Source organism: Callithrix jacchus, chromosome 9 (assembly GCF_049354715.1).
Source record: "Callithrix jacchus isolate 240 chromosome 9, calJac240_pri, whole genome shotgun sequence".
NCBI lineage: Eukaryota > Metazoa > Chordata > Mammalia > Primates > Cebidae > Callithrix > Callithrix jacchus.
This window is the reverse complement of record NC_133510.1, coordinates 12,938,966-12,950,079: the sequence shown is the minus strand read 5'-3', so window position 1 is coordinate 12,950,079 and position 11,114 is coordinate 12,938,966. Positions and strand designations below refer to the sequence as shown.

Here is an 11,114-nt window from a genome sequence, read left to right as displayed (position 1 = left end):
TATGCATTAGTAGGTATCAACCAGGAAGTTCTCCCCCAACCCATTCAATAGGCCCTGCCTCAAAAGTTATTTTTAAGAATTTACTACTGCCTTTTAAGAACTCCTCAGTATGGATCCAAACTGTTTGTTAAAACATTTTTGTCCCTCTTCCTATCTTGCATATGCTAAGAACCAGCCAAACTGGAGTTTTCCAATTTCATATGTAAATCCTATGTTCCCCTGTCTAAAACCTTTCTCATTCTGTTCTTTCTACCTAAAACTTCTTCCATCCCATTTCCCATTTTGCTTACTGAAATATTGTGCTTTTTTCCTCCTGTAAATCTCTCCATCCTCCAATGCCCGTTGTAGTCTGCACAACTGTTCCTTGTTTGTATATTTGTTGACTTTTCGTAAGACATTTTAGAATCTTTTGTTTATCATCTTTTATTTTTTCATTATTTACCTATCACCAGCACTTCATATATATATATATATATATATATAAAATATATATAAAGCTTTTCATATATTCACGAGCACTTTATATTATATATATAAAAATATATAAAATATTTTATATATAGAAACTGGATTGACATGAATATAAATTATATTTCACAAGCACTTATATGTAAGTGCTAATGATGGGTAAATAATGAAAAAATATTTCATTATTTCATTATTTACCCATCACAAGCACTTTATATATATATAAAATGTATATATAATATAAATATATTATTTATACATTATATATAATAAAAATACATATTTTCACATCATTTATACATATTTATATTATTTATATATTGAGATATTAATATATTTATATTATATATATTAGCTATATATAGATATATATATTAGATAGATAGATATATTAGAAACAGAGTTCTGCTCTGTCACCCAGGCTGGAGTGCGGAGGTGCTATTTTGGCTAACTGTAACCTCTACCTCCCAAGTTTAAGAGACTCTCGTGCCTTAGCCTCCCAAGTATCTGGGATTACAGGTCTGCACCACAACACTTGGTTAGCTGTTGTATTTTTAGTAGAGATGAAACTTTGCCATGTTGGCCAGGCTGGTTTCAAACTCCTAGCCTCAAGTGATCTTCTGGCCTCATCCTCCCAAAGTTCTGGGATTATAGGAAGGAGGCACTATGCCCAACCTTATCACAAGTACTTTAAGCATAACAAGAAATCAGTATGCATTTTAAAATAAATAAATAGTTTGGCATCACACAAAGAACAGAAAATAAGAGTTCATTCACCTCCATTAACTCGGCTGAGAATCCTCTACTCAAGAAAATGTCAAAACAACCACGTTGGGCATGTTATTGATCTGGGGATTTTTTTTTTCTATTTGTGGTTGTCTCCTTCAAACAGTTCACTTATTAACACTCAGGTATCAATTTTGTGTATTTCTTAATTGGTTCTTCATAGCCCCTTCACTCTTTTCAACACTCATTTAATCATGTGTCTCTAGTAAACTCTTCATATATTGGCAATTTTAATGAAACTAAAATTCAACAAAAGATCTTCGCATCATTTTGATAATTCTGATTACAAAATGTTATTTATTTTTTACATCCAGTTGTTATGCAGCAAAATTATCTACAAGTTGAGAATGAAAATCTCTCAGGAATTCTGCAACAATTAGCAAAGCACTTCTGCTAATATGTAATAAAACAATCAGAACAAAAGGTGGCTGGGTGCAGTGGCTCACACCTGTAATCCCAGCATTTTGGGAGGCCAGGATGGGTGGATCCCTTGAGATCAGGAGTTCGAGACCAGCCAGGCCAATATGGTGAAACCCTGTCTCTACTAAAAATACAAAAAAATAGTAGCCAGGCACGGTGGTGGATGTCTGTAATCCTAGCTACTTGGGAGGCTGAGGTGGGAGAATCACTTAAGCCTGAGAGGCGGAGGTTGCAGTAAGCCAAGTTAGTGACACTGCACTCCACCCTGAGTGACAGAGTGAGACTAGGTCTTAAAAAGAAAATGTGAAAAGACCTAATTTACGTTTGATAGGTGTACCTGAATATGACGAAGAGAATGAATCCAAGTTGGAAAATACTCTTCAGGATATTATTCAGGAAAACTTTCCCAATCTAGCAAAGCAGGACAATATTCAACCCCAGGTAATACAGAGAACACCACAAAGGTATTCCTCAAGAAGAGCAACCCCAAGGCACATAATCATTAGATTCACCAGGGTTGAAACGAAGGAGAAAATACTAAGGGCAGCCAGAGAGAAAGGTCAGGTTACCCACAAAGGGAAGCCTATTAGACTTACAGCAGATCTCTCAGCAGCAACCCTACAAGCCAGAAGAGAGTGGGGGCTGATATTCAACATCCTTAAAGAACAGAAGTTTCAGCCCAGAATTTCATATCCTGCCAAACTAAGCTTCACAACTGGAAGGAAAAATAAAATCTTTTATAAACAAGCAAGTACTCAGAGGTTTTATTACCACCAGGCCTGCTTTACAAGAGCTTCTGAAAGAAGCATTACACACAGAAAGAAACAACCAGTATTAGCCTTTCTAAAAATATAACAAAAAGTAAAGAGCATCAACATAAAGAAGAATTTACATCAACGAATGGATAAAATAGCCAGTTAACATCAAATGGCAGTAACCCTAAATTTAAATCAACTAAATCCCCCAATCAAAAAATACAGCCAAAACCTAATGGTATGCTATATCCAGACCCATTTCACATCCAAAGATACACAAAGACTCAAAACAAAAGGATGGAGATTTACCAACCAAATGGAGAGCAAAAATAAATAAATAAATAAATAAAAGCAGGAATTGCAATTCTTGCATCTGATAAAATAGATTTCAAAGCAACAAAGATACAGTGGTAAAAGGATCAATACAACAATAAGAGCTAACGATCCTAACACCCAGATACATAAGACCCATAAAGATATTTAGACTCAATGAGACAGAAAATTAATAAGGATATCCAGGACTTGAACTCAGATCCGGAACAAGTAAACTTAATAAATATTTATAGCGCTCTCCATTTTAAATACACAAAATATACATTCTCCACCTTAAATACACAAAATATTGATCAGCCATTATTAATACCCATTTTTAGAATAAAGCCACATTCCCGTTCTCTCTCCCTCTTTTTCTTCCTCTCCTTCACTCCTTTTTTTCCTCTTTCCAAAAAAAAAAAAAAAAAAAAAAGAACAAAAGGGCACTTTCAGTAAGTATTGTTTTTTTAAACCTCTTTATTTATCCAACCCCTGGAGTATTTCACTGATGGCAACTGAAGGAAATCTTGAAATCTGCAGGAAACATTGAGTATGGGGAAAATGTAAGTCCAATTTAGAAACAACAACAGCAACATTCCTGTGCTTGATTTCTCAAGAAGACCACAAATGCAGCCCCTGTGACACAAACTGGAGATATTACGGAGGTAGATGCTATGGGTTCTTCAAGCACAACTTGATGTGGGAAGACAGAAGCAGTACTGCATTGACATGAACTCTACTCTCCTGAAGACTGACAACAAGAACATTCCAGTAGGGAGATTCTTATGTCAAATATTTTTCTTTTTTTTTTTTTTGAGACGGAGTTTCGCTCTTGTTACCCAGGCTGGAGTGCAATGGTGCGATCTTGGCTCACCGCAACCTCCGCCCCCTGGGTTCAGGCAATTCTCCTGCCTCAGCCTCCTGAGTAGCTGGGATTACAGGCACATGCCACTGTGCCCAGCTAATTTTTTGTAATTTTTAGTAGAGACGGGGTTTCACCATGTTGACCAGGATGGTCTCGATCTGCTGACCTCGTGGTCCACCCGCCTCGGCCTCCCAAAGGGCTGGGATTACAGGCTTGAGCCACTGCACCCGGCCTGTTTTTACATTTTTCTTAACAAACATCTTTCAGTTTGCACTAATCTAAGAACCTTATGAAACCTAGTAAGAATTACAGAACCCAAATGTTCAATCCAATCACATTTTGCAGCATTGCTGGAGTTGATCTTTCAAATTGACTTGTCCCTTCCTGACAGCTCAGGTACATAGTGGATCACATGTGAAGAGTCAGCCCAGTGACGTTCATAATCATCTGTGTCCTGTGTTGTTCTAACTTGCTGCACTGTCCACTTACTGTTTTTGTGAGATCAGACTCATACAGAAGATATTCAGTAAAATAAATTAGCTTTTCCTTCTACTCCAGCACACTAAGAGAATTTTCTAAAATCTCAGCTCTATTACAGTAAGATTAATTGGAAACATATATGTATATTCTGAATGTGTATATGTCTTAGGCTAGTGCCAGTTTAAAGATTTATAACTAAAAGTAGTCAGGCATTTTTTTCAGGAAAGAAAAGTATACTTGAATTTCAAGTAGAGTTTCTGTCAGATTCTGTAGAAAAGCATATCATATTGATATATTGAAAAAAAATTAGAAAATAAGAGAAAGTTTCCTGATGGCTCAAGCTTTAAGAAATAAACAGTCACACGTGACTGTCACACAGTATCTCCTGTGGAATGCCATTCTGAGTCTCACATATATGTCAAGAATCTCAAGTCATTTCCTGTTTGTCAACAATGCATTCTTGTTGTTCTGGGAGATGCAAGAGTGTATATAAACATTTGTCCTCCATTTAATTTTCTTACTCATATATTGATTGATTTACTTATTTCTTCTTTAATTCAACAAATATGTGCTGAAACTATTCCAGGACTTGGACATACGCAGTTAATAAAACAGATAAAATAATCCTTAAGCTCCAGGAGCATATACTTTAGTTGAAGAAACAGCCAAGAAACAAAATGAATGACACAGTATACAGTATAGTAGATAATGATTATTGCCAACTAGACAAAAATAAACTAGGAAAGGCAGATGTATGTTATTAATAAGTCCCTTTGAGAAAGACACCGTATACTCCTTTACTCAATTAACTAAAACAAATTAATACTTCTGTATGTAAGATTTTATAGGCAAGCTAAGCAATAAAACCAAAGGATGGGGCTGAGGCAGGAGAATTGCCCGAACCCAGGAGGTGGAGGTTGCGGTGAGCCGAGATCGCGCCATTGCACTCCAGCCTGGGTAACAAGAGCAAAACTCCGTCTCAAAAAAAAAAAAAAAAAAAAGAAATATAAAGCTCACCAACAATGTATTTTTTTTTGTGTGTTTTCTTTCTCTGTTTACATTTATTTCTTTGAATCATGTTTCGTAGTCTATTTGGGAGTACAGTCTTCAGTTGATTGAAAATATAAACATATTATTATAAATATATAGAAAGATTAGAATATCAGCTATTTTGTGTACAATTTTACCTGTGTCCTACACGCTTAAGTTCTAAGACAAGTGAAACTTAAATCTATTAATATTAATATAGACATGTAATCCAACTTTTTTTTTTTGAGACGGAGTTTCACTCTTGTTACCCAGGCTGGAGTGCAATGGTGCTTTCTCAGCTCACCGCAGCCTCCACCTCCCAGATTCAGGCAATTCTCCTGCCCCAGCCTCCCGAGTAGCGGGGATTACAGGCACGCGCCACCATGCCCAGCTAATTTTTTGTATTTTTAGTAGAGAGGGGGTTTCACCATGTTGACCAGGATGGTCTCAATCTCTTGACCTCGTGATCCACCCACCTCGGCCTCCCAAAGTGCTGGGATTACAAGCTTGAGCCACCGTGCCCGGCCTAATCCAACTTTTTTTTGCTCAAGGTTTTATCCTAAAGCTTTGTCTTTACATCATTACCAAGAGCTGCGGAGGGATTCTGACCATTGTGTTTGTTTATGTTTACAAGAGGAATACATCAAAGCCAGGACTGTTTAATTCATTGAGTCGGATTATCTCACCAGAACTCGAATGAGGTCTGGAAGTGGGAGATGGCTCAGTTCTCTCAAAAAATATGTAAGTCCCATGACACTCAGAATAGAAAGTAAGACTAGAAACTCTTAGTCCTGAGATCCCCTTTCCTCTCAGTCCAAGTCATTTAACAGTGGAAATGTGTCTCTATAACCTACTACAGATTATATCAGCAGCAGCTGAGTCACTTACCCTCTGCTTTAAACAAGAGAGCACTGGTTATAAGACAATTCTACTTTCCCTTCTCCTATTTCACTCTTTAAGCCACAGTTCATCTTTACACCTGATATCATTCCCATTCATTTCTACATTCATCATTACCATAGAATGTTGTGTGTGTGTGTGTGTGTGTGTTGATTGCTCTGATTCTCTCCACATATTTTTAAAACAAAATTTCATCCTCATTATTTTACATTTGAAAGCTGTAAACTTGAGAGTCCTTTGACTTTTCAGTGTCATTCTGCCTACTCTTCCATTCTGCAGGTCTCCCGAGAATTTGATACATTGTGGTTCACAGGATAATTCCAATGCCCATTAATGAAGCTCTATCCTTCTACACATGATGGAGGCAAATGGGCTGTTAGCACTGAGTTGTGGACCTCAGTTGCTTGCTGTGCGGTTTTCCAATGTCCTTTGTTCATCCTGTATATCAAAACTGCAGTCTCTCTCCAATTAAAATTTAAACTGATAGCCAAAACGTGTACAATCTAATGATTACTTGCATTATTAAGTTGTTTAATAAATATTTAGTAAGCATTTACTATAGGTAGGATCCCAGGATACTACGACTACAACTCTTCACAGACTGTGAGCTTTATCTTCTGTCACTTGCTACTTCATTCACAATATTGCAGACAAATTAGTGGGTCTTTTTTTTATTCTTCCAACAAATTAAACTCTTTTTTTTTTGTCTCAAGGCTTTTGCATTTGCTATTTTCTATGCTCTGCCTCCACAACTCCATGACTTTCTCCTCCTTGTGAATCAAGTCTGCATTTAAACATCGCTTCTTCGGTGAGGCTAAGTCTAATTATCTAAACTAAATTAGCTTCCCTTCAGCCCACAACCATACCGTCTAGCACTGTTTCGTTTCTTTGTAACTTTACCACTGTCAGAAATTTTTTGTCTGTTTGTGGGCTCCTAACTGACATCACCGCACTGAAATGGAAGTTCCCAAACAGGAAAGCCCTTGGCTTTCTTGTCTTTCCTTACCAGCCTATCCTCAGCACATCGAACAACTTTGGCACATAGTTATGCAGAAATATGCCAAATAAACTAATACATATACATTCCTTGTCCTCTCATGATAAACAGTCGAGAAGGGAATAAAGATAAATTAACAGCCATTACAATACAGCAAGCTGTCTTAGATCATCTATCCTATCATATAAAACCTCAGTTCAAAAATATTGAATCAACTCACTTTTCCATGAGCATATTCCCATCCACTGCAGCTATTTGCCCTGCAGGGCTCTTCCGTCTCCTATCTTTTCATCTAAGTCCTTCCCTTCCGTCAACACCAAACTAAAAGTTGATCTTGTAGACAAAGCTTTTTCCCATTATTTCAGAGCCATCTTCATCGCTTCTTTGGGGCTCCTATTGTACTAGGGTTCCCTTGCTCCTTAATCTTACGCCACATGAAATTGCTACTGAGCTTTTCAAATATACATACCTTGTACTACCAAGGAGGTTGGGGGTTACTCAACAATGAGAAACTTTTTATTCTGTTTTTCCCAGTCTCCATTTTGTGTGTGAAAATACTATACACAGAGTTTGATTGTTGATTAGTTGCTTAGTTTTTGAAGGAATATATTCTACCTTTCCCATTCACAGGTTTGAGCTTTCTGAAGATGGGAAAGAAAATATGAATCGTGCCTATTTTCATAATGGAAGAATGCACCCTACCTTCTGTAAGAGCAAACATTATTTAATGTGTGAGAGGAAGACCGGCATGGCCAACATGGGTCAATTACCTTAATGCAAACAGATGGGCAGGATATCACAGATAAAGGCTTATTGCACAATAAAAGTTCTGATTGAATAAATCAATAGCCAAAAATTGCGTATTTCTTCCTTTCTTCTCCTTGGTGTCAGTTTTAATATTATCTTTACTGCCAGAATCACTTACCTACTCCTTTCTTTGAATAACTGGAAACCAACATGTAAACTGATCATTTGCTTCCCAATTATTCTATTTTCCCTTAATTTTCTTTCTTCTTGTCTTCAACATCTAATTATGTGAAAAATAGTATGATTTACTGCATCTTCATATATACACATATGAAATTAAAATCAGGACAATATAGGTTAGGGCTTAATTAAGTTGCGCAAAATACTGAAGTTTAAAATCTGTGCAGAGTAACTTTGAAAGATGGCATTAGGTAATAAAAAGAATATTAAACTTGGAAGCAGTAGAATAATTTAGATAATGTCACTTAAAGTACAATCATGACCCAGTCACCTGGACTTTTTAGCTAATAGGAATAATACATCCTCTATTTATACTTCACAGTTCTACAACTTAAAATCTTGGAGCATTAGCTATACCAGAAAGTTTACAAAAGCGGGCACTGGGATTTCTCCATTTACTATTCTATTAACACCACCAAATCCAGATCCTGGCTTACAAGAAACAGAGAGACATTTCATAAATACAGTTACTATTCCAAGTTCATTTCTGGTTAGACTCAACAGCAACAAGTTTTGGGGCAAAAGAAGGAAAAGAAAGTTTGTAAGAAAGCTCATGGGGTTTGCAAAATGAATAAATGCTTCTCAACATGGCGCAGAGGCTACTACACAAAAGGACAAGTTAAAATGCTTTATTTAGGTCTATTCTTAACAGCTCTATGCTTGTTTCTTGCTGAGTAACAGCAAGTAGTTATAGAATACATGGAAAAGCACCCTTTCACAGGATAATAGGCAAAAATTGCATTTCTTTTCCACAGCTTCCCTTCTTTAACTAGTGAATACAGTTTATAAACATGATTCTCAAACATCTCAACTGAAGTGGTTAAAACATGGAGATTTTCAAACACAAATGCTGATGTTACCCAGTGGGAATGCTGAGGAGACACGGAGACCTGGGTTTTTACCAGCACCATGACATAATTCTTGTGCAAGTAGTCTTTGATACAGTTAGAGAACTATCACTACTTTAGAACTTACTCTCTGTATGGCTTTGGATAAGTAATTTAGTGTCTTTCAAACTCTGTTTCCTCATCTGTGAAATGGGTTTAATATTATTACCTTGCTCATAAGGTAATTGTGAAGCTCATTTAATATGATTATATAAAATATTGATCAGAATACCAAGCATGTAATACATTCCCAATAAATGTGTGTAACTCGTAAAGCTTTGTGCGCTAACACTCAAAGACACTTGAATCCTTATTTTGTCCTAAGCTATCAGTAAATAAGCAGATTTGGAGGGCTGAGGAAAAATAACAGAAATGCCTCAGATTCTACTGGTTATTTCAAATGTCTGGAGATCTTGGATTTGGGTGATGGTATCACTATTTTTTTTGAATTGTTTATTTAGAGAAACCAAATAGGAACTAATAATTCAGAACAATGTCCAAAAGTTAGCCATATCTCTGGACTTCGTTTCATCCCCCCAAAATGGAAAAGCATCTGTTTATACATCACTACGGCACACATAAACTTAGAAGAATAGTAGCTTATTGCATGGCAACAATACAATTTAAAAATGTTAGACAATCAAACTGTGCCTACCAAGATATTTTTTCCTGGTATTCATATCTAAAACATCTTAACATGGAATCAAAATTGCACAAACGTTAGCTGCACAAATCAGACAGCTTCATTCCAAATACTAAATCTTCTACATATTATCTAAGTGAACTTAGGAAAATTCGACTTCTCTGTGCTTCAAATTACAACTAAATTACAAGCACACCTCAGAAATATTGTGGACTCAGTTCCAGACCACCACAATAAAGCAATTATTGTAATAAAGTGAGTCACACTAATTATTTGGTTTCCTAGTGCATATACAAGTTATGTTTACCATAAACTGTAGCCTGTTAAGTATACAATAGCATTATGTCTACAAATGTACATACTTTAACTAAAAAATACTTTATTGGCCAGGCGCAGTGGCTCACGCCTGTAATCCCAGCACTTTGGAAGGCTGAGGTGGTGGATCACGAGGTCAGGAGTTCAAGACCAGCCTGACGAACATTGTGAAACCCTGGCACTACTAAAAATATAAAAATTAGACAACCATGGTGGTGGGCGCCTGTAATCCCAGCTACTTGGGAGGCTGAGGCAGGAGAATCACATGAACCTGGGAGGCAGAGGTTGCAGTGAGCCAAGATAGTGCCACTGCACTCCAGCCTGGGTGACAGAGTGAGACTCTATCTCAAAATAAATAAATAAATAAAAAGTAAATAAAATAAAAAATACTTTATTGCTAAAAATGCTAATGATTATCTGAGTCTTTAGTGAGTAGAAATCTTTTTGCTGACGGAGGTTCGTGCCTTGATGTTGATGGATGCTGACTGATCAGAGTGATGGTTGCTGAAGGATAAGGTAGATGTGGCTATTTTTAAAATAAGACAACAATGGGCTGAGTGTGGTGGCTCACACTTATAATCTCAGCACTTTGAGAGGCCGAGGCTGGCAGATTACGAGGTCAAGAGAGATCAAGACTATCCTGGCCAACATGGTGAAACCCCATCTCTATTCAAAATACAAAAATTAGCTAGGGGTGGTGGTGCATGCCCGTAGTCCCAGCTACTTGGAAGGCTGAGGCAGGAGAGTCACTTGAACCCAGGAGGCGGAGGTTGCAGTGAACCAAGATCGTGCCACTGCACTTCAGCCTGGAGACAGAGAGAGACTGTGTCTCAAAAAGAAGACAGCAGTGGGGACTGTGGCATCAATTTATTCTTCCTTTTATGAAATTTTTATCTATAACTTGAAGTAGTGTTAAACAGCATTTTACCCATAGTAAACTTCTTTTAAAATTGGAGTCGATCCTCTCAAATCCTGCTACTGCTTTATCAACTAAGTTCAGGCAATATTTGGAATCCTTTGTTATTATTTCAACAATATGCACAGCATCTTCACCAGGAGTAACATCTGTCTCAAGAAGCCATTTTATTTGCTCACTGCTAAGAAGCAACTTTTCATCTGTTCATTTCTCATGAGATGGCATCAATTCAGCCACATCTTCAGGCACCACTTCCAGTTCTAGTTCTCTTGCTATTTCCATCACATCTGCAGTTACTTCTGCTACTGAAGTCTTGAACCCCTCGAAGTCATCCATTAAGGTTGGAGTCAACTT

General features: G+C 37.0%; 1 pseudogene; it reads left to right on the top strand.

Moving 5' to 3' along the window:
- The first annotated feature begins 1,573 nt into the window (after window positions 1-1,573).
- LOC100387755 (C-type lectin domain family 1 member B-like) lies at window positions 1,574-7,787 on the top strand (annotated as a pseudogene).
- The last annotated feature ends 3,327 nt before the right edge of the window (window positions 7,788-11,114 follow it).